This window comes from Eschrichtius robustus, chromosome 2 (assembly GCF_028021215.1).
Source record: "Eschrichtius robustus isolate mEscRob2 chromosome 2, mEscRob2.pri, whole genome shotgun sequence".
Lineage (NCBI taxonomy): Eukaryota > Metazoa > Chordata > Mammalia > Artiodactyla > Eschrichtiidae > Eschrichtius > Eschrichtius robustus.
The window spans coordinates 26879134-26903212 of NC_090825.1; the positions used below are offsets into that span (position 1 = coordinate 26879134).

The following is a 24079-nucleotide window of genomic DNA, read 5'->3' on the forward strand; positions in this document are numbered from 1 at the left end:
TGAATCTGTAGATTGCTTTGGGTAGTGTAGTCATTTTCACACTGTTGATTTTTCTAATTCAAGAACATGGTATATTTCTCCATCTAAACAGTATTGTCTTTAATTTCTTTCATCAGTGTCTTATAGTTTTCTGCATACAAGTCTTTTGTCTCCATAGGTAGGTTTATTCCTAAGTATTTTATTGTTCTTTTTGTTGCAATGGTAAATGGGAGTGTTTCCTTAATTTCCTTTTCAGATTTTTCGTCGTCAATGTATAGGAATGCAAGAGATTTCTGTGCATTAATTTTTTATCCTGCTACTTTACCAAATTCATTCATTAGCTTTAGTAGTTTTCTGGTAGGATCTTTAGGATTCTCTATGTATAGTATCATGTCATCTGCAAATAGTGACAGCTTTACTTCTTCTTTTCCGATTTGGATTCCTTTTATTTCTTTTCTCTGATTGCTGTGGCTAAAACTTCCAAAGCTATGTTGAATAATAGTGGTGAGTGGGCACCCTTGTCTTGTTCCTGATCTTAGAGGAAATGGTTTCAGTTTTTCACCATTGAGAATGGTGTTGGCTGTGGGTTTCTCATATGTGGCCTTTATTATGTTGAGATAGGTTCCCTCTGTGCCCACTTTCTGGAGAGTTTTTATCATAAATGGGTGTTGAATTTTGTTGAAAGCTTTTTCTGCATCTATTGAGATCATATGATTTTTTTCCTTCAGTTGGTTAATATGGTGTATCACATCGATTGATTTGCGTATATTGAAGAATCCTTGCATTCCTGGGATAAACCCCACTTGATCATGGTATATGATCCTTTTAATGTGCTGTTGGATTCTGCTTGCTAGTATTTTGTTGAGGATTTTTGCAACTGTGTTCATCAGTGATATTGGCCTGTAGTTTTCTTTTTTTGTGACATCTTTGTCTGGTCTTGGTATCAGGGTGTTGGTGACCTCGTAGAATGAGTTTGAGAGTCTTCCTCCCTCTGCTATATTTTGAAAGAGTCTGAGAAGGTGTTCGCTCTTCTCTAAATGGTTGATAGAATTCACCTTTGAAGCCATCTGGTCCTGGGCTTTTGTTTGTTGGAAGATTTTTAATCACAGTTTCAATTTCAGTGCTTGTGATTAGTCTTTATATTTTCTGTTTCTTCCTGGTTCAGTCTTGGAAGGTTGTGCTTTTCTAAGAATTTGTCCATTTCTTCCAGATTGTCCATTTAATTGGCATATAATTGCTTGTAGTAATCTCTCATGATCCTTTGTATTTCTGCAGTGTCAGTTGTTACTTCTCCTTTTCCATTTCTAATTCTGTTGATTTGAGTCTTCTCCCTTTTTTTCTTGATGAGTCTGCCTAATGGTTTATCACTTCTGTTTATCTTCTCAAAGAACCAGCTTTTAGTTTTATTGATCTTTGCTGTTTTTTCCTTCATTTCTTTTTCATTTATTTCTGATCTGATCTTTATGATTTCTTTCCTTCTGCTAACTTTGGGTTTTTTTTGTTCTTCTTTCACTAATTGCTTTAGGTGTAAGGTTAGGTTGTTTATTTGAGATGTTTCTTGTTTCTTGAGGTAGGATTGTATTGCTATAAACTTCCCTCTTCGAACTGCTTTTGCTGCATGCCATAGGTTTTGGGTCATCGTGTTTTTATTGTCATTTGTTTCTAGGTATTGCTTGATTTCCTTTTTGATTTCTTCAGTGATCTCTTGATTATTTAGTAGCGTATTGTTTAGCCACCATGTGTTTGTATTTTTTACAGTTTTCTTCCTGTAATTGATATCTAGTCTCATAGCATTGTGGTTGGAGAAGATACTTGATATGATTTCAATTTTCTTAAATTTACCAAGGCTTGATTTGTGACCCAAGATATGATCTATCCTGGAGAATGTTCCATGAGCACTTGAGAAGAAAGTGTATTCTGTTGTTTTTGGATGGAATGTCTTATAGATATCAGTTAAGTCTATCTTGTTTAATGTGTCATTTAAAGCTTGTGTTTGCTTATTTATTTTCATTTTGGATGATCTGTCCATTGGTGAAAGTGGTGTGTTAAAGTCCCCTACTATAATTGTGTTACTGTGGATTTCCCCTTTTATGGCTGTTAGCATTTGCCTTATGTATTGAGGTGCTCCTATGTTGGGTGCATAAATATTTACAGTTGTTCTGTCTTCTTCTTGGATTGATCCCTTGATCATTATGTAGTGTCCTTCTTTGTCTCTTGTAATAGTCTTTATTTTAAAGTCTATTTTGTCTGAAATGAGAATTGCTACTCCAGCTTTCTTTTGATTTCCATCTGCATGGAATATCTTTTTCCATCCCCTCACTTTCAGTCTGTATGTGTCCCTAGGTCTGAAGTGGGTCTCTTGTAGACAGCATATATACGGGCCTTGTTTTTGTATCCATTCAGCCCGTCTGTGTCTTTTGGTTGGAGCATTTAATCCATTTACATTTAAGGTAATTATCAATATGTATTTTCCTATTACCATTTTCTTAATTGTTTTGGGTTTGTTTTTGTAGGTATTTTCCTTCTCTTGTGTTTCCTGCCTAGAGAAGTTCCTTTAGCATTTGTTGTAAAGCTGGTTTGGTGGTGCTGAATTCTCTTAACTTTTGCTTGTCTGTAAAGGTTTTAATTTCTCCATCAAATCTGAATGAGATCCTTGCTGGGTAGAGTAACCTTGGTTGTAGGTTTTTCTCCTTCATGACTTTGAGTATATCCTGCCACTCCCTTCTGGCTTGCAGAGTTTCTGCTGAAAGATCAGCTGTTAACCTTATGGGGATTCCCTTGTATGTTATTTGTTGCTTGCTGCTTTTAATATGTTTTCTTTGTATTTAATTTTTGATAGTTTGATTAGTATGTGTCTTGGCGTGTTTCTCCTGGATTTATCCTGTATGGGACTCTCTGTGCTTCCTGGACTTGATGACTCTTTCCTTTCCCATATTAGGGACATTTTCAACTATAATCTCTTCAAATATTTTCTCAGACCCTTTTTCTCTTGTTTTTCTGGGACCCCTCTAATTCGAATGTTGGTGCGTTTTTTTATTATTAATGAATTTATATTTTATTTTTGTCTGTGTTGGGTCTTCGTTTCTGTGCGAGGGCTTTCTCCAGTTGTGGCGAGCAGGGGCCACTCTTCATCGCGGTGCGCGGGCTTCTCTGTCGCGGCCTCTCCTGTTGCGGAGCACAGGCTCCAGATGCGCAGGCTCAGTAGTTGTGGCTCATGGGCTTAGTTGCTCCGCGGCATGTGGGATCTTCCCAGACCAGGGCTTGAACCCGTGTCCCCTGCATTGGCAGGCAGATTCTTAACCACTGTGCCGCCAGGGAAGCCCTGTTGGTGCGTTTAATGTTGTCCCAGAGGTCTTTGAGACTATCGTCAATTCTTTTCATTCTTTTTTCTTTATTCTGCTCTGTGATAGTTATTTCCACTATTTTATCTTCCAGGTCACAACCGTTCTTCTGCCTCAGTTATTCTGCTATTGATTCCTTCTAGAGAATTTTTAATTTCATTTATTGTGTTGTTCATCATTGTTTGTTTGCTCTTTAGTTCTTCTAGGTCCTTCTTAAACGTTTCTTGTATTTTTCCATTCTATTTCCAAGATTTTGGATCATCTTTACTATCATTACTCTGAATTCTTTCTCATGTAGACTGCCTATTTCCTCTTCATTTGTTTGGTCTGGTGGGTTTTTACCTTGCTCTTTAATCTGCTGCATATTTCTCCGTCTTCTCATTTTGTTTAACTAACTGTGTCTTGGGTCTCCTTTTCGCAGGCTGCAGGTTTGTAGTTCCCGTTGTTTTTGGTGTCTTCCCCCAGTGTGTGAGGTTGATTCAGTGGCTTGTGTAGGCTTCCTGGTGGAGGGGACTGGTGCCTGTGTTCTGGTGGATGGGGCTGGATCTTGTCTTTCTGGTGGGCAGGGCCACGTCCGGTGGTGTGTTTTGGGGTGTCTGTGAACTTAGTATGATTTTAGGCAGCCTGTCTGCTAATGGGTGAGGTTGTGTTCCTGTCTTGCTATTTGTTTGGCATGGGGTGTCCAGCACTGGAGCTTGCTGGCCGTTGGGTGGAGCTGGGTCTTAGCGTTGAGATGGAGCTCTCTGGGAGAGCTCTCACCGATTGATATTAAGTGGGGCCTGGAGGTCTCTGGTGGTCCAATGTCCTGAACTCAGCTCTCCTATCTCAGAGGCTCAGGCCTGGTAGCAGGCCAGATCACCAAGACCCTTGTCAGGCACACTGCTCAGAAGAAATGGGAGAAAAAAAAGAAAGAAAAAACATTAATAAAAATTATTCAAATAGAAAATAATAAAAGAGCAACGAAACTAATAAAGAAATCCACCAATGATAACAAGCGGTGAAAACTATACTAAGATAAACATAAAAAATCAGAAACATATCAGTCTCAGACAGCAAACCCCAAGTGTGTAATTTCTCCCAAAGTCCACTGCCTCAATTTTGGGATGATTTGTTGTCTACCCAGGTATTCCACAGATGCAGGATCCATCAAGTTGACTGTGGGGATTCAATCCACTGCTTATGAGGCTGCACAGAGAAATTTCCATTTCTCTTCTTTGTTCACACAGCTCCTGGGGTTCAGCTTTGGTTTTGGCCCCTCCTCTGTGTGTAGGTCACCCTCAGGCATCTGTTCCTGCCCAGATAGGACGGGTTTAAAGCAGCGGCTGATTAGGGGGCTCTGGCTCACTCCGGCCCGGGTTGGGGGCGGGGGAGGGAGGGATACAGTAGTTAAAATTGAAATGCGGGGCAAGCCTGCCGTGGCAGAGGCCGGCGTGATGTTGCAACAGCCTGAGGTGTGCCGTGTGTTCTCCCGGGGAAGTTGTCCCTGGATCACGGGACCCTGGCAGTGGCGGGCTGCACAGGCCTCCCGGGCGGGGAGGCGTGGATAGTGACCTGTGTGCTCGCACACAGGCTTCTTGGTGGCTGCAGCAGCAGCCTTAGCGTCCCATGCCCGTCTCTGGGGTCCGCACTGATAGCTGCGGCTCGTGCCCGTCTCTGGAGCTCCCTTAAGCAGCACTCTGAATCCCCTCTCCTCGCGCACCCCGAAACAATGGTCTCTTGTCTCTTCGGCAGCTCCAGACCTTTTCCCGGACTCCCTCCCGGCTAGTTGTGGTGCGCTAACCCCTTCAGGCTGTGTTCACACAGCCAACCCCAGTCCCCTCCCTGGGATCTGACCTCCGAAGCCGGAGCCTCAGCTCCCAGCCCCCACCCGCCCCTGTGGGTGAGCAGACAAGCCTCTCGGGCTGGTGAGTGCTGGTCAGCGCCGATCCTCTGTGCGGGAATCTCTCCGCTTTGCCCTCCGCACCCCTGTGGCTGCGCTCTCCTCCGCGGCTCCGAAGCTCCCCCCTCTGCCACCCACAGTCTCTGCCCACGAAGGGGCTTCCTAGTGTGTGGAAACCTTTCCTCCTTCACAGCTCCCTCCCACTGGTGCAGGTCCCGGCTCTATTCTTTTGTCTCTGTTTTTTCTTTTTTCTTTTGCCCTACCCAGGTATGTGGGGATTTTCTTGCCTTTTGGGAAGTCTGAGGTCTTCTGCCAGCGTTCAGTAGGTGTTCTGTAGAAGTTGTTCCACATGTAGACGTATTTGTGGGGAGGAGGGTGATCTCCACCTCTTACTCCTCCACCATCTTGAAGGTCCCCTACTTTTAATAATTTTAAAGAAAAATTTATTACCTACTTTACCCTGTTTTAACATCAGGAATCTGATCATTTTGGTTCTCAAACCAGTCTCCGCTACTCCCCAACACACACACACACACACACACACACACACACCTGCACTTCTTACTTTTGGCCCATGGACTTGTCCAACACTGTGGGCAGCTGTGTGGTCATGTTTGGTGTGTGAGCCAGTCATGAGCCTCCCCAGTTTATTGTTTTTTAAAGCATAAGCTCTGTTGCCTCTATTCACTATTGGCCTTGGAAGATAAAAAGAAAACATTTTCATTTATTCACACCTGAGTGATCCAAAAAGATGAAAGGGTAGTGAGAATATATATAGTAGAAATCTGAGGATTTTGAGGAGTTTAAGAATTTCAGTCCTCGATCTAGGATCGCAGTAGTGAGGTTTGAAGACTAACTCTTTAAAATTTTTTTGGTAAATATTTATTTATTTATTTTGGCTGTGCCGGGTCTTAGTTGCGGCATGTGGACTCTTAGTTGCGGCATGAATGTGGGATCTAGTTCCCCGACCAGGGATTGAAGCCAGGCCCCCTGCATTGGGAGCTTAGAGTCTTACCCACTGGACCACCAGGGAAGTCCCTTTTTAAATTATTAATTGAAAAATAATTTCAGAAGCCCTATGGTTTTCCTTAAAATTCTTGGTTCAGAAACAAAGGTCTTTTGGTATTCAGGCACTCATAAATAGGTTCTTTTTTGATCTGTAACTTTTTTTCCCCTGAATATGGAGAAATGCTTCTTGCTCACTGCAGAGTGGTTAACTGGTAGGCAGAGAAAGCTCTTAGAAACAATTGAGAACATTTTCAACACATTGGAGTCCTGTGACAATGGTTCTTGAATTTTTAAGTTGAAAGAAAGCTATTACTTGCTGTAAAGAAGTACTCAAAACAGTGTTGTCAGCAAGCCACTTCCATTAGAAAACTGCCTCCAGAAGGTTAATGGGTGTGATAACTTTAAAAGAAATAAAAAAATACTTTATAGTCTGGGTTTTGCAACCTTTTTTATTTTTTATTTTTTATTTTTGGCTGCGTTGGGTCTTTGTTGCTGTGCGTGGGCTTTCTCTGGTTGTGGCGAGCGGGGGCAACTCTTCGTTGCAGTGCACGGGCTTCTCATTGCGGTGCTTCTCTTGTTGCGGAGCATGGGCTCTAGGCATGTGGGCTTCAGTAGTTGTGGAATGCGGGCTCAGTAGTTGTGGCATGCGGGCTTAGTTGCTCTGCGGCATGTGGGATCTTCCTGGGCCAGGGCTCGAACCGCTGTCCCCTACATTAGCAGGCGGATTCTTAACCACTGAGCCACCAGGGAAGACCTGGGTTTTGCAACCTTTTAAACTCTAGCAATCTCTAAGGGGGGAAAAACTAGAGTGCTTACAACTCTTTGCTATAAGTATTGGAAAGGATTTGGGTTAGACCTTCCCATGTTTGAAAATTTTTTATCTTTTTTATCTTACTGTATTGTAAGTTTATTTAAACCATCCCTTATCGTAAACTACCCAGTGGAATAATAACTCCATTTGTTGAGTGCTAAGGTGGAGAAGTGTCGACAGTGGCAGATATTGGGAATTTTATTTATTTTTCCATTTAATATTCATCATCCCATGAGGAGGTACTCTCATTACTCACATTTTACAGGTGGAAATGGAGGTTTCCAGGGAAGAGTTGATTTGGTCAAAGCGACACAGTAAGTTGAAGAAGCAGGATTGGAATCCACATCTGGCTGATTCCAAAACCTGAGGCTGTGTTTACCTCACTGTGTTCCTATGGTATATACCTTAGACAGTGGCAGAATTCTCTTGTGGTTCACTGATTCAGCAATGGACTCTATTGGAAGTAACCCTCACCCTGATTTCCCCTGTCCTCATAAGCTAGAATTAGTGCCTGACCCAGCACTTCTTGTTGAGTTTCTCAAAACCATTTCCCCACATTCCCAGCAGCAGCAGAAGGGGCTGTTGTCCATACTTGCATCCTCAGCACCTGGTAGCATGTCAGGGTATGTTAATTTGCTGAACCCTTTAATCAAGGCTAAACTCTATGAAAGTTGGTGTTGGTTTGCTACAGTTAGATTTTGCCACTAGCCACAATTCCTGAAACGGGTAGGTTGAATTCTTCTTGAGTATAGTGACTAGGATTTCCTTTTGGCCACCAACTTGAGGTACCACAGGCCTTGTGATTGTGTAGAAAAGCTTAACTTGTAATGAAGACACTGGGAAAGAGAAGAGAATTATGTAAAATCAGACTTGATTCTCTTTCCTCCCAACTTTTTAATGGTTATAATGAAATTGAAGCCTAGAGGCTCTGTATACCGTATGTGGGCTGTCTTCTGGGCACCTTCAGATCCACTCTCCGCCCTCCCACTCTGGTTGGCTGGCCTGGATGGACATGGCAACAGGCTCCCCTGCTTTCTGGCTCCTGGCTGGCTTTGGCCAGTGCAGAGCCCCACTAGGAAATTGGAGAGACGGAGGAACGGAGGTCAGATATTTATTCCTCTGGCTCTCTCCCTTCAAGGTCACCTTGGGCTGGCTTTGTCCCTCAACTAAATGTGACCTCTTGAGGGGGCCTCTACCCAATTCTCTTCTGATTTCCAGTAGTCCCTTCCCTGTCCCTTTGAGCCTAATGTATTAACTATCCCTTCGGTTTTCCTATACTCATAGTTGTAATTGGTCTCTATTGAAGTCTCCTCAAGTCGTGATTTGTGTGCCATCTGCTTCCTGTTGATACTGTGACTGCTACAGTAGTAGGCACCAGAGATGGCCCCAGGAAACGTCAGAGTGGGGGCAATGGGACACTAGTAAACTGTGGTATGTGGTGGTGTCACAACCACTTAAGCTAATCAGTGTGGTAGCATGGAAGGCTTCCAGTTGGAGGGCAAGACTTCGATAGACCAAATGGCTGTGGCACCTCGTCACTATGGCTAGTTGTGACTATAAAGATTTTGCAGACACCTCGCTTTTGACAGTCCTGAGAAGGCACTGGGGAAAGAAGTAGTAAAAGCTGTGAACATAGAAGAAGTAAGACACATGAGGAGCTAGAGAGCCCCTATGGCAGCTTTGAAGGGGTCCCTCATATGTGGTCACAGCAGTTCGGGGACAAGCCCAGGCAAGGGATGCATAGTTGTAACACCAATTAAATGCTCAGTCCTATGAGACCTCTAAGGGCGCTAGTTGGGAAAGGAGGTGGCATTTGGGCTCCAAATCTCCCTGGGCCTCTATTGCCTGCAGAGGCAGGCCACACTACCCCTACTGCCTCTAGTTCCATAACTCCCAACATGTCCCGGTTAGACTTACAGGGCCTGCTCCCGGAGGAGAACCTATAAACAGAGGAAGACATTTGAAGATTTCTCCAGTCTACTGGAGGAGCCTAGAGAGCCTTTGTGGGAGTAGCTGCTAAGTGTGTGAGGTCAGGGGGGGTCATTGGTGGGAGTGGCTCCTTACATCTAGTGACCACTTGAAGAGTGCTTGTTCCATCCCAGTGACCTTAGACTTGAATATCTCCCTCCACATATTTTATTTTGAAACTTTTCAAACCTACAGAGAAGTCGAACAGTAAAAGGAACGCCCTTATATCCTTCACCTATTAATTCGCAACATTCTGTTTCCCTTTTTGCTGAACCGTTTGTAATGATGTTTGGGTTGCAGTATGTGAAGAAAATTCAGCCTCCCAGAAATATGTAGTTGGAAAAGGGAGGAGTATTTTAATAGACTTTTCAGATAATTGTGGATACTCTTTGATAACAACCACAGAACTTGACAAGTGGTAGTTTCTTAAAGGTCAGTTGCACTATGTAATTTTTGCTCGAAAGCTTGAATTACACCATTGGCAACAAATGCTGTCAGTTGTTTTCCTTGAAGTGACGAGTTCAGTTTGTTCGTTTTTGAGAGATGTCTGCTAATTCCACAAGTCAGAGTAATCATGGTTTGTCAATTGTTCTTGCAAATAAAAGTGGTGCTCCGTAGAAAGAAACGGTAGTTCAGTTCATGTTCTAGACAGCTGTGCTTTTTCTTTTCCTGTGCTTAGGCTTAGGCTTTTTCAGCCATTGAACTTCAGTGTCTTTCCCAAGAATAAAGACATTCTTCTACCTAATCTATTAGCACAACTTGGGAAAATTCAGTAATTTTATCTAATAATCAGTTTGTATTTAAATTTCCCCATTTGTTCCCCCAAATGTTGTTTCTTCCCCGATGCGGTATCTAATCAAGGTTCATGCCATTCATTTGGTTATTAGTCTCTTTTAATCTAGAATAATTACCTACTATTTATGTTTTCCATAACATGACTTTTTAAAGAGTCCAAGCCAAGTATCTGGTAGGATATCCCACATTCTGGATTTGTCTATTTCCTCATGGCTCAAGTCAGGTTAAATGTCTTTTTGCAAGAATACTACAGAGGTGAGGTCCTGCACTTCTTGCCTCACACCGGAAGGCACATCAGGCCAGGTTGCTTCACTCTGTTTGATCACTAGGCTAGTTACGGTGGGGATTGCCAGATCTCTCCATTTTAAATGAAGATACCTTCTTCCTTCATCCTTTTTATTAAATTCTTTGAAGAACATGTGAGTTTTGGGGACTTAGTGTGGAGGGGAGGAATGGTTCCAATGAATTGGCAGTGGAGATTACCCTCTGGCCATCTTGTGCTTCTCATGCCACTGACCAATAATAGGCAGAATAGGGAGGTTTTGTATGGATTGAATTGATTGATCTTGATTGTCTCGAGGAAACTAGGCTGTGGAGAACTATGTTTGGAAACCAGGGATTTATTGATCTTTTATACTCCCTTGACCAGTTGTCCTGGTAAGTAAAAGACTGCGGTGACTCACAGAGAAAAGACTTCCAAGAACACAGACACTGTAGCAGTGAAGAGTTTGGACTCCCCATCTAGTAAAGAACCCTGGTCCAGCCAAGATGCTGGGAGAGGTTAAGGGGCACATGGAATGGGCAGTGGGAAAAGACAGCTACAATGACCAACACAGACCTTTTGATGTCAGGAGTGTCACAACAATGTTTTATGTAACTTAATTGTTTCTTGTCTCCCTCCTTTCCTCTGAAGTAAGTTATATGGATAACAACAATGCTAGCAAAGTTTTAGGGTTTTGTTATTTATTTATTTAGGCTGCACCGGGTCTTAGTTGTGGCACACGGGATCTTTAGTTGAGGCATGCAGGCTTCTTAGTTGCGGCATACATGAGGGATCTAGTTCCCCGACCAGGGATCTAACCCAGGCTCTGTGCATTGGGAGCGCGGAGTCTCACCCACTGGACCACCAGGGAAGTCCCATGTTTTAGGTTTAGATGGGAGTATAAGAAAATTGATACCAATTTGGTATCTGACATGGTAGCTGATAGAACTTCATGCCCACTCAGTGATGGGGGCTCAATCTTTCCATTAGATGAAGGACCAGAAAGGATGCTGAGGGCAAAAAGGCGTGGGTGGTATCTCTAGCTCTAGATCTGTATCTCATATCTATCTACTACCAGTCATCTATCTATATTGTGAAGTGTATACATACACACACACACACAGCACACACACATATATGTATATATATGTATATATAGATATGTTCTATCTCTCCAGATCCATCGTACCTGTTCTATGTCCTGGGAGGCTGCTGTGTATAGATTACATCGGTGGGCTGTGCCCTCTCATTTCTGGTTGGGGTTGGTCCATGGTGAAAGGAGACTGAGGTGGAGTTGGGGTCACATCAGGCTCCTCCTATGTGAGTTTCTTGTGTTGGGCTCCAGTGACTGCTCCTGTCCTTCACCTTTTGGCTGTGGAATGGTGACAGTTCTTCCATTATTAGTAGTTCAGGGTTATAACATGGTTACCCTTTGGTTTTTCTGACCTTTACCCACTCTTTTGTAAATAATCTATTTTAATAAACATACTCCTTGAATTAGCTTAATTTGAGTATATCTTTTCAAATTGGGAAACTGGTAATTGGCAAATAGAATTAGCAGAGAGAACTGTTTTCGGGAAGAATCTCTGTTGCCTGGCCCTCTGAGTGTGTCTTCAAATCTCTGTCTTTGGCCTTGCAAAAAACTTTGTTCACTTATTTTTAGAGTGTTTGTTCCTCTCGTGCTGTGTGGCTTCTAAAAACAGTCATATACATGACCATAAACATCTCCTAAAATCATCAACCAGAAATCAATCCAAGAAAGAAGAGTTTTTCAAAGTCTAGTCCCCTAATTGAATTAGGCAAACTCCTCTCTACTCCAAAGCTACATATTCTCTTTGGCCCATCTCAGTACCAGAGAGAATCACAGCTGTCAGGGGGACACGAGATTACTGGCAATCGCTAGGGTGGCTGCCTGCCGCTGTGCAGGGATGAGTGCCAGGGGCTGCCATTCCACTGCACACGTCCCTTGACGGAGAAGCGGTTCCCAGCATGTTCAGCCCCCAAGGTTGGTTGCCAAGTGGCTCAAGCAAACGTGGTCAGAGTTAGATAGGGAGACGAGGGCGTTTCTGAGTGCTTGAAAGGTGTGGGAGATGTTGGCCATCTTAAAGCATGGCCAGAGTAAATCCCCAAGGCGGGCACCCAAGTTGGACATCAGAATCCCAGTCTCAAGTGGCAGACCTGGAAGCCTGGATACTTTATTACATGAGGTGATGTCAACTTTTGGCCGCAGACAGGTTTTCATTCTCCTTGTCTGCCCCATGGGTACAAATCTTTTTACAGGGGAGGAATGTACTGAAAGCCAAAGGCTTTGGCAGTTTATAAAGCCCAGCATCCTAACCACTAGGCTACCAGGGAATTCCTACAACCCTGTATTTTTAAATACAGGAATATTCTGTGAGTGGCTTCTGAGGGAGTGGCAGTCAGTGTCACGGGGAGCCGTGATGACAGCTGTTTTAACAGCTTTAGTGTATAGATATGTTCCTGTGCATGCAGGAAGCCTGTCAACAACTGGCAAAACATTTATATGAACACCCACATCTTCCTTTGTATCAGTCTCAACATTTACAAAATGTCCCATATGCAAGGGTGACCGAATTGCCTTCTCTATGGGCTTGACAAATAGGAAAGTTCTGACAACTGTGCCAGGCTACACTGGAAACGTTTGTAGCATATGAAGTGCCTTTTTACTTCTCCATTGGAGGTGCCATTCCAAAGGTCACGCAAGCAGTCAGGGAGAAGATCCTTGGTCACCACCTAGTGGCCATCTAGGGAATGTCGAGGGTGATAGTGCTGCTCAAATTATCTGCGGTGAAAGACTTGTCATTTCCAACCGGTTGTGGACCAATACTTTTGTAAAATACAACAAAAAGTTGTTAGAAAAGTTATGTAAAAAATACAAAATGCAAGTTGAAATTTTTTATTCGATTCAACACACATTTTAATAAATGTAATCAGAACAAACAAAACACGGGGAAATGAAAATAAAAACTGTACACATAGTTCATTGCAAGAGTAAACAAAACTAAACAGAGTGAAACAGCTCTTTCCCCATGTTAAATGCCTAAACGCAGTTTTGAACAAACACCATATGTACCAACGTTCAAGTTTTCTACCAAGTATTTGATGTAAATGAGTATCAATGTTTGTTATGTAGAAATAATAGGTTTTTAATGTGTTAAATAAACTTGTTTCTCACTCATTAAAATTTATCTAATCTAGATTGAATTGATGACAGTGTTACTGATGGGGGTAATGTACATATAAACTATTTCTGTGTTTTGTTTTAATAACATATGTAGTAGAGAAACCAGTTCACAAGGACAGGTTCAAGATACTAATTTTTGACTTTTATGTATAATGAAGCAAGTGAGGCTATATTTCCAAAATTGATCTTTAATTCTTCATAAGTAGTCAATTCTAACAACTTACTCTGTATTGTTACAGTTAAATTGTACATTGACACGAAAGAGATGAATTCAAGATACATTTCCATCTTTTGATGAAAAATGTAATTAAAAACATTCTATCCAGTATCTAAACTATTGATTGATAATTGTTAAATTATGGTAATGTTATTACAGTCTATATAAATTTTGTTTTCCCAAGTTGTAACACTTTGATCTAATTTGCCATTGAAAAACATGTTGCATGAAAGTATTAAAATCATTAAAAGTACTGAAGCTATCAGGCAAATAAGTAGACATGGCTGTTCAAATTGTATCATTAAGGGCTTCCCTGGTGGCACAGTGGTTAAGAATCCACCTGCCAATGCAGGGGACACGGGTTCGAGCCCTGGTCCGCGAAGGTCCCACATGCCGTGGAGCAACGAAGCCTGTGCGCCACAACTAGTGAGCCTGCACTCTAGAGCCCACGAGCCACAGCTACTGAGCCCACATGCCACAACTACTGAAGCCTGCACGCCTAGAGCCCATGCTCCACAACATAAGAACCACCACAATGAGAAGCCCGTGCACTGCAACAAAGAGTAGCCCCCGCTCGCCGCAGCTAGAGAAAGCCCGTGCGTAGCAACGAAGACCCAGTGCAGCCAAAAATAAAAATAAATAAATTAATTTAAAAAAATTGTATCTTTAAAAAGTAGAAACCAACTTTTAAAATTAAGAGTTTGTTCCTGAGTTCAAACATTCCTATTTCAGTAACTACCGTACTTCAGCAAACAGAAATAGTTGTTTATGATCAGCTTCTGTATTACCACATAATAAAGGTAATATTCTTGATGTCAAAGCATTAGCTTTTACGTCATTCACAATTTTTGCTCTGTCAATAAACATACTAAGAACATCTGACTTTATATATGTATATGCACAAATTTATAAAGTAAACTGGTGAAATATTAAAAATTGGTGAATCTAGGTTAAAGGGTTTATGGGAATTCTTTGCACTATTCTTGCAACTCTTCTGAAAGTTTGAAATTATTTCAAACTAAAAAAAAGTGAAAATAAATGATTATTTGATTGGAGAGTAACCAAACTGCCAAAATTTTGTCTACTATCATGACTGTAAACATTATTAAATCCTTTAAAATAGTAAATCCTTTAAAATGGTACAAGTTAGTAACATAAATTGCTTCACTAATTTAGGTGGTAGTGTAAAACCATAGATTGAAAAAAATTAACCTGATTAAAAATTAACATTATTGTAAAAATTACAGTTATAAAAAGAAATGCTTACATCTAGAATCGTATTGGGTGGGCCAAAAAGTGCCTTCAGTTTTTTGGGGTTTTTTTAAACATCTTTATTGGAGTATAATTGATTTACAATGGTGTGTTAGTTTCTGCTTTATAACAAAGTGAATCAGCTATACATATACATATATCCCCATATCTCCTCCCTTCAAAAATATGGAATGCTTCACGAATTTGTATGTCATCCTTACACAGGGGCCATGCTAATCTTCTCTGTATCGTTCCGATTTTAGTATATGTGCTGCCGCAGCGAGCATATGCCTTCAGTTTTTTGGTTTTTTTTAATATTTTTATTGGAGTAATATTCCATTGTGTACATGGACCACTTCTTCTTGGTGCATTCCTCTGTTGATGGACATTTTCGTTGCTTCCAAGTGTTGCCTATGGTAAATATTGCTGGAGTGCAGGATTGCCCCCCTGTGACTTTTTTTTTAAATTAATTAATTAATTAATTAATTTTTGGCTGTGTTGGGTCTTCGTTTCTGTGCGAGGGCTTTCTCTAGGTGCGGCAAGCGGGGGCCACTCTTTATCGCGGCGCGCGGGTCTCTCACTATCGCGGCCTCTCTTGTTGCGGAGCACAGACTCCAGACGCGCAGGCTCAGTAGTTGTGGCTCACGGGCCCAGCTGCTCCGCGGCATGTGGGATCTTCCCAGACCAGGGCTCGAACCCATGTCCCCTGCATTAGCAGGCAGACTCTCAACCACTGTGCCACCAGGGAAGCCCCTTCAGTTTTTTAAGTAAAAATAAAAGACACATTTTTCATTTTCCCAAGGACTTTATTGAGCAACGACATACCCTTTTGTTCCACTACCTTAGGCCATTTTTTAGGCAACTTCATAATTCCATCTTCCCAAAACTTTTTATCTTTTTGAGCAAAGAACTGTTCCAGGTGCCTTTTACAGTCTTCCAGGGAATTGAAGTTTTTTCCACTAAGAATTTTGTAAAGACCAAAATAAGTGGAAATCCGAAGATGCAATGTCTGGTGAATATGGCAGATGAATCAGAACTTCCCAGCCAAGCTGTAGCAATTGTTGCCTGGTCATCAAAGAAACATGTGGTCTTATGTTATCTTGATGGAAGATTATGCGTTTTCTGTTGACTAATTCTGGACGCTTTTCGTCAAGAGCCGCTTTCAGTTGGTCTAATTGGGAGCAGTACTGTTGGAATTAATCGTTTGGTTTTCCAGGAAAAAAAAAAAAAGAATTTTTGGGCTGGGACTTTGGGTAAATAAGCTGTAATTTGGGTACTTGAATTCAAGATTTCAGAGGTGGCTGAGGAGACGCAGAAAATTTGCTCTAGATAGTCAGGGAAAGGAGAGACGATATCGAGTGGATGAAGTCATCTTTGATAGTGACCAGGAAGTCTGTAACTGACGGTAACATGGAGGCTTGGTGAGGGCCTTGCAGACTGCAATCTGTAGTTTAAAAACCTTTTAATTTTTTCTGAAATAATTTCAGACTTTAAAAAGGTACAAAAACAACACTAAGGATTTCTGTAAGCACTCCACTCAGATTCTTACAGTGTTAATATCTGATACAACCGTATGATTATAAAAATCAGGACACTAACATTGATACAGTACAATTATGTAATCTTACAGACATTATTCAAATGCACCATTGTCCCACCAGTGTCCTTATTTTTGGTCCAGGATCCAATCCAGGATCAGACATTGCATTTTTCGTCATGCCTTCTTGGTCTCCTCTAATTTGAAACACTCAATCCTTCTTGACCTTGAAATTTTGAAACATACCGGCCAGTTATTTTGTGCAGAATGTCACTCAATTTGGGTTGTGCGATGTATGCTGATGATAGGTTCAAGTTCTGCATTTTTGGCAAGAATACCACAGTAGGGATGTAGCTTTCTCAGTACATTTTATCAGGAGGTACATGATGTTTATTTGTCCCATTACTGGTACCAAATTTGACAGCTTGGTTGAAGTGGTGTCTGCTAGATATTGCCAGGTTAGTTTTTCAAGGGGCGAGGAAGGAAATGTGGTGTGACAAGGGGCATACTTTGGAAGGAGGAAGGAGGACCTCTACCCAGCCTCTTGCCTCCAAGCTACCTGGCAAGTGAGGGAAAACCCCAGCATCCGTGAGGAAGGCTGCAAGGTCATTGTCCTCAGGGGGCACCACATTCTCACTTAAAATTATTCCTCCCAGATTTTCTGCTTGTTTTCTTGGCCACCATTTTGTTCTTTTATTGCCACTGTTGAATATTGTGTGTTAAAGACATTTTAAAAAATTCACTTCTTTAGGTATTGGAGAAGAGAGAGTCTGTGATCTTGCATTCCTCTTCTATCTTTGCCTTTTAACAGCTTTTTTTCTGTTGTTGTTATGATAGATGTGGGTGAAACAAATATACAACGTAAAGTAAACAAAACTATGGAAACTCATTCTAATCAAAGATCATAAGATGTTCATTATTTTGCCAGAAGGTGGTAGCAAAGTTACAATCAGACCTTGGGTAAAAATATTCAAAGTGTCAACACTCAACAAAAAACAAACCAAACCAAATGAAAACAAACAACAAGAACAAACTGGGAAAACAATGAAATGTCACCTACTTATTTAATATTTGATTTTTATCTTATAGTCCTGTTGTAGAACTCAGTATTATTAAAAGAGAAAAAGTTATAAAGTAAATACAATTCTTACATTGTAAGTTTGATGAAACAAATGATTATTTAAAAATTCTTCAAGAGTCAGAGGATCTTTATCAAACTAAATTTTCTTTCTTTTTTTTTTTTTTGGTTGTGCCATGTGGTTTGCAGGATCTTAGTTCCTCGACCAGGGATTGAATCCAGGCCACGGCAGTGAAAGCGCCGAGTCCTAACCACTGGACTGCCCGGGAATTCCCTCAAACTAAATTTCTACTTTGTTGGTAGTACTCTCCACTGAATTAAGAGGTTGGATATGAAAATGAAATTAATAGTAAACCCATAAAATTCACTGCATTCTATATATTTTCACAGTGGTATGCTATTTGGTGTCAAATTATAATATTGAACATGTTCTGCAACAGGAAAATGTTGGGAAAGAAATTAAGATCTAGTAATTAAAACATTCTCTATGGAGACTATCATAATTAATTTATGAAATATTGGAGTAGAGAATGTTGAGAAGAACCTAAACAAATATGTTGTTTTCTTGCTCCTATTTTCTGTCCTGTTCAGGCTATTTTAAGCATTCCCTTATCTCCTTTTCCACTGTTGCCCATCTGATGAATCATTCATTCATTCAAATCAGTCATTACTTATTCTTTATTTAAAAAAATTATTTTTTAAATTTATTTTTATTTATTTATTTATTTTTGGTTGCGTTGGGTCTTTGTTGCTCTGCACGGGCTTTCTCTAGTTCCAGCGAGCGGGGGCTACTCTTTGTTGCTGTGCGTGGGCTTCCCATTGTGGTGGCTTCTCTTGTTGCGGAGCACAGGCTCTAGGTGCACGGGCTTCAGTAGTTGTGGCATGCAGGCTCAGTAGTTGTGGCTCGCGGGCTCTAGAGCACAGGCTCAGTAGTTGTGGCACACGGGCTTAGTTGCTCCGCGGCATGTGGGATCTTCCCGGACCAGGGATCAACCCGTGTCCCCTGCATTGGCAGGTGGATTCTTAACCACTGTGCCACCAGGGAAGTCCCACTTATTCTTTATTGAGTTTACTATATGGTAGGCACTCTTCTAGATGCTAGAGAAGTCACAGTGACAAAGAAAATAAGGACCCTGCTTTGATGGCGCTTTCGGTCTAGTGCAGCGCTACCCAACAGAGTTTCCTGAGGTGCAGGTGATGTTCTCTGTGCGTCCATCACAGCAGCTGGTCACATGTGGCCACTGAACAATTGAAACGTGGCCTTTGTATTGGACAGGTAAGTTCTAGTGAGTGTATTGGACAGATAAGTTCTAGCGCAAGCTGATAAACAAATACACTGGAGAATTTTGGAAAGTGATAAGCAGTACAAACAAAGTGGTTAATGGGATGGAAAGCTGGAAAGGAAAACAATGTTAGTTTCAGTGAGTCAGAGAAGGACTTCGTATGCACAACAACTGAGGTGAGACCTCATGGAGAAGCCAGTCATGAGATAAATGGAGAGAAAAAGTGTTGTAGTTCATGAAAAGGTGCTCGATGGAGGGATAATCTTGTACCCAATAGGAGTCACTCCCAATTCCTCCTCTCCCCTCAGCCATCGGCAACCTTTATGTTTGTTGGTTGTCTCTCCGGGTTTGCTTATCTTGGGCATTTCATATAAATGGAATCACACAAAATGTAAACTTTTGTGTCTGGTTTTTTTTACTTGACATAAAGTTTTCAAGTTTCATTCATGTTGTAGCATTTATCAGTACTTTATTCCTTTTTATTGCCAAATAATATTCCATTGTATGGATATATGCCATGTTTTGTTTATTCATTTATAAGTTGATTGACATTTGGTTTGTTTCCACTTTTTGGCTATTATGAATAATGCTGTTATGGACATTTGTGTGCAGGTTTTTGCATACATGTATTTTCAGTTCTCTTGTGTTTATACCTAGGAGTGGAATTGTTGGGTCATATAACTCAATGTTTAACATTTTGAGGAAATGCCAAACTGTTTTCCAAAGTGGCTGAACCATTTTATGTTCATGTTAGCAATGTTATGTGGCTTCCAACCTTTCCACATCCTCACCAACACTTGTCATCTGTCTTTTTGATTATAGTCATCCTAGTGTATTACTAGTTTTTAACAAAGACTAAAACAGAAAAATTTAAATCTAATATTTTCAGAGGATAAGCCTATCACCTAAAACCTTGTGTTAACTAGACTTTTAGAATTTTGTGAAACCTAGTCTCTTTTTGCTGTCAATCAACAAACAAGCTCCTGTTGAAGGCATGATTGGATTCCTTTGTGCTCTAGACATGAATGCAAGAATCAGTTGCACACAGGGTCTTTCTTTCCTTTTCTGTTTATGGTTTTTCTTCAGAGCTGACCATATAGTCATGGGGTTAGGCAGAGAAGCATCCTTTCATCTCGGTCCTCCTCACAGCCCACACCCTCACACACTGAAGAAACCTCGCCCTGTGCACATGCTCGGAAGTGTGCCATGGACTATAATTTACTTTCTGAGGATTTCCACGAAATTTCCTGACTCTAAGACTTGTGAGACATTGAAAATTGAAGCTCTGTTGCCAGAGGCATCTGTGGAGCAGACATTGGGATGAGAAATGCCTTTTAGCTCAGTAAAGAGATACAAGTCTAGTTGTCAAGAAAAAAAGTGGGCCAGGACTTCCCTGGTGGTGCAGTGGTTAAGAATCCGCCTGCCAATGCAGGGGACACGGGTTCGAGCCCTGGTCCAGGAAGATCCCACATGCCACGGAGCAACTAAGCCCGTGCACCACAACTACTGAGCCTGTGCTCTGGAGCCTGTGAGCCACGACTACTGAGCCCGCGAGCCACAACTACTGAAGCCCGCATGCCTGGAGCCCGTGATCCGCAACAAGAGCAGTCACCGCAATGAGAAGCCCATGCACCACGACAAAGAGTAGCCCCCGCTCGCCACAACTAGAGAAAGCCCGCGTGCAGCAGCAAAGACCCAACACAGCCAAAAATAAATAAATAAATAAAATAAACTTAAAAAAAAAAAAGTGGGCCAAAGTTTTAGAACAATCTATCTCAAAGGATTACTTTTTAAGATGTACTTTTCTACCTCCAATGTTCTCTAATTTATGTAAGGTACTTACAGGCCAACCAGCCAAAGCTCACACCCAACCCAGGGATCCCTTCTCTTACCTGCCTGTCAGATCTGTGTTGCTCTGGAACGTTTGATACAATGGGAGGCCACTGTGACTTCATGACACAATTCTATTTTTGGAAGTGGGTAAGTTTAAGTAACTCTCTGTATATCAAGCTGAAGTTTCTTGCTCGATGGGGTCACCTAGTTTTATGCTTTGAGATCTAAAAAGGAAGAATCTACGCTTCTTTTGACATGAGGAAACCCATCAACACCCAGGTAAAATCCACCCGGGGGTCCCCAGAGGTTGTGTGGAGGGAGTCTCCACAGGATGCTGGCTCCATTGCCCATGCCTTTCTCCCTAGGGACCCCCTTACTAATTAGAGCATCACTAGCTCATTGGCCGTGTGGGGGGTTGTGTCCTCCACTTATTGGAGGGGGGCTGTGCCCACCCCAACACTTCAGTGCTCCTGCCCATTGCCCTTATTTCCCTGCAGTACAGCCAAGACCAAGAGCAGGTCCCTCCCACCGTTCATAGGTTTTTGGTAAACACAATGATTTTCAACAGCGTCTTGTGTTTGCTCCCAGGAGGCCGAGGAAAGAGGGCGTGCTCAAAGATTGTATTCCAAACCCAGTTTTCTTCCAAATTCCATCCTGCTCCCACCCCCTCACAGCTTTTGGCCGAGGCTCAGTGGGAGCCAGCCGTCCAAAGGCAAAGGCAGTCAGGTTGACCCAGACCATGGGTTCCCCTCAGGCCGGTAGGCAGGTGCTCTAAGTAGCCGGGTTCGAGGAGACGCGGTGGGAAGCATGGAGGCCAACAGCAGGTCTGTGGCTGGGTCCTCACCAGCCTTCCCGCCGCCCACCCTTCTCGGTCACCTCCCAGTTGCTGTTTCCTTTACACCTTCTCTTGATTTGTCAAGGACAAGGTGAAATCTACTTAGAAACCCTATCACGGCCTAGTTACTGGTTCCAAAAGGAAAAGAACGAAAAGTTGAAGAAGAGAAGTGAGTAAAGGAAATATTTATGTATTTTCTTCTTACACATGTCTCTCTGGAGAGTGAAAGATCCAGAAGGGGCAGTGTGTTAGGTGCTGTCAGTAGAGGTTTAAATTCAGGCCTGCCTTGGGCGGGACCAGACTCGGAAGGTTTCTTCTAGCCTTAAAATTCTGTCATTCTATTTCCACTGGACAAAATTCCACAGACGCCTTTGGCAACAGAGCTTCAACTTCCAATGTCTCCCAAGTCTTAGAGTCAGGAAATTTCGTGGAAGTCCTCAGAAAGTCAGTTACGGTCCATGGCACCCTTCCGAGCATATGTGCACAGGGTGAGGTTTCTTCAGTGTGCGGAGATGAGAAGCAAGGAGAACCAAGGAGAGGCTGTGAGGAGGACCAAGAATGAAAGGATGCTTCTCTGCATCTAGGAACTCATTAAATGTGAATTCTTAGCCCAGTGGTTGGAATGCTGTAAGGGAAGGAGGAAAATAAAACTCTGAAAATATGAAAAATAAAACTTGGGGAACTGCACACACTTTGCTTCAGAGTTGCAGGCCTCTCTGAAGTCTATAAAGGAAGACTTATCTCCAGGAACTGAGGCCACGGTACCAGGGCCCCGTGGTGGGTGCAGAAGCCACATGTGGACCTCAGCATACTGTGTGGACCAAGCCTGTCTTGCACACTAGCGTGTTGAACGCCTTACAGAACTCATCCGAAGAGCTTCAGTGGTGTTTGCTTTCAGAAATGGCTCCATGTTTCACAACAGGACGACTTTGTTCGCCTGTCCGGTGTTGTCTCCTTATACTGTCCTCACCGTGACATCAACACAGAATTTGGAGTCAGGAGACCTGGATTTCAGTCTCAGGTCTGCCACTCATGAGCAGTGGGGCCTTTATCAAGCTGCTTAACTTCTCAGAGCCTCAATGTTCTCAAATGCGGAAAGGGGATGATATTACTAACAGTACCGTGGAAGTGAAATGAATGCTTTATCATATATGAGCATGTACAGTAAACACTGTACAAGGGATTATTCTTGCTTTTCTCCTTGTAGGATCTTAGGACAACACAGTAAGGCAAGTGGCTGATCAAACTAGCTCATTATGTGGTGCAACCAGCTGTATTCCCTCATGCACCAGTGTGCACGGGCTTGTCCTCCACCTTGGATATTGGTTGGAGTTTGTTTTATAACCATCCAGCAGGGTTTGAGAGGAGAGGTTTGGGTCATGTTTAGAAGCAGAGGGGGAAGTGGAGAAAGAGCTTCTGTTGCAAGCGTTTTGACAGAAGCACAAGCACTGCCAGCTTTAGGAAACCATAGCAGCCAGTCCAGACGGAGTCATAAAGCAGTTCTTCCTTTGATCTCCTCACCTCTCTAAGCAGCCCTCTATGCCCCAGGGGCCGTCCGCTCCACTGCTATTTCTCCTTCAGGGTCTCTGCCTTCACTGGCATCCTAAGGAGGCTCTGGGCTCTCTCAGGAAAGGCCTTAAGATCAACCCACCCTCCATTCATAGAAACCCTTTCTTTCAAGGGTTTACTTTGTTTTCTAAGCTGGTCCGTAGAATATGTATTAGCACAGTTCAGCCCGGCAAGTGAGGAGGGGCCAATATCTATGCCTCCCAGTTCCCCTCTGTGCTTCCCATAGTCTGAGGATTTGAAGGCAAGAGGCAAGAGGTAGAGAAGGAAGGCTCTGAAGATTGGTCACTTTTGTCTCCTCTTAAATTTCCGCACTTACATGACATCCTAGTGACTTCCTGTGCGCTGACCATCGGGAGTAGAAGAGAGAGGACGAGAGCCTGGGGACTTCGAATCGTTGGGCCTGGTCAGCTTCTCTGCTCAGAGGCGGTGATGTCCTTGTGGTGGAGATGTGCTAACGAACGAGCACCTGCAATGAAGATGCCTGCTCTGATCCCAAGGGAAATAATAATAGACCAGCACTTGCATGTGGGCAACGAAATCTTTCAATCTGATAACCTCTCTTGGTCTAGACCTACACTGTCCAATATGCCATTATTTTAAACAATTACAAAAAATTAAATAAAAATTAAAGTTTGTGGCCACATTAGCCACATTTCAAGTGCTCAGTGAGGCTAGTGGCCGTTGTCCTGGACCACACAGGTTAGACTAGCCACCTGTGAACATGGGAGGGCGTTATCATTCTCACCTGGTCCGCTAACCAACATTGGATGCGGATAAGAGGCCACAGACTCAAAGGCCTTCAGGAGCCAGACAGGGAAGGAAAAGGAGTGGGGGGCCGGCTGTCCTAGGGGAGCGATGGGGATGGGCAAATTGAAGAGTGGACGCGTGGTCCAGAAAGCAGCTGCTGCTTGGCTTTGGCCAGAAGTTGCCATTTGAAAATGGAGGCCCAGGGGCGCCAGATCTTTCCTTTTTTTTTGACATCGATAACGAATTTTTAAAAATTCAACATTAGATGAGCCCACAAACCCCCAGATTTCAAATTCTGCGGATGGACCAAACACCTGAAACAACTTTCGTGGAATCACCTTCCGTGTGGAGAGAGGAGATTGTAGGAATGTTGTCTGTAAGAGCCCAGAACTTGTGTGTGATCTTCTAGAAATGGGCAGACTAAATAAAGGAGATTGTGGCAGGAGAAAAAAATCCTAAACCCTCCGAACAAAAACACAAG

At 42.6% G+C, this 24079-nt stretch overlaps 1 non-coding gene across 1 annotated transcript; it reads right to left on the reverse strand.

Annotated features, from left to right (window-relative positions):
* Nucleotides 1-14896: 14896 nt before the first annotated feature.
* Nucleotides 14897-15003, reverse strand: LOC137760295 (U6 spliceosomal RNA). The gene has a single exon (XR_011073260.1). It is a non-coding gene; the product is annotated as a U6 spliceosomal RNA (small nuclear RNA).
* Nucleotides 15004-24079: the final 9076 nt, after the last annotated feature.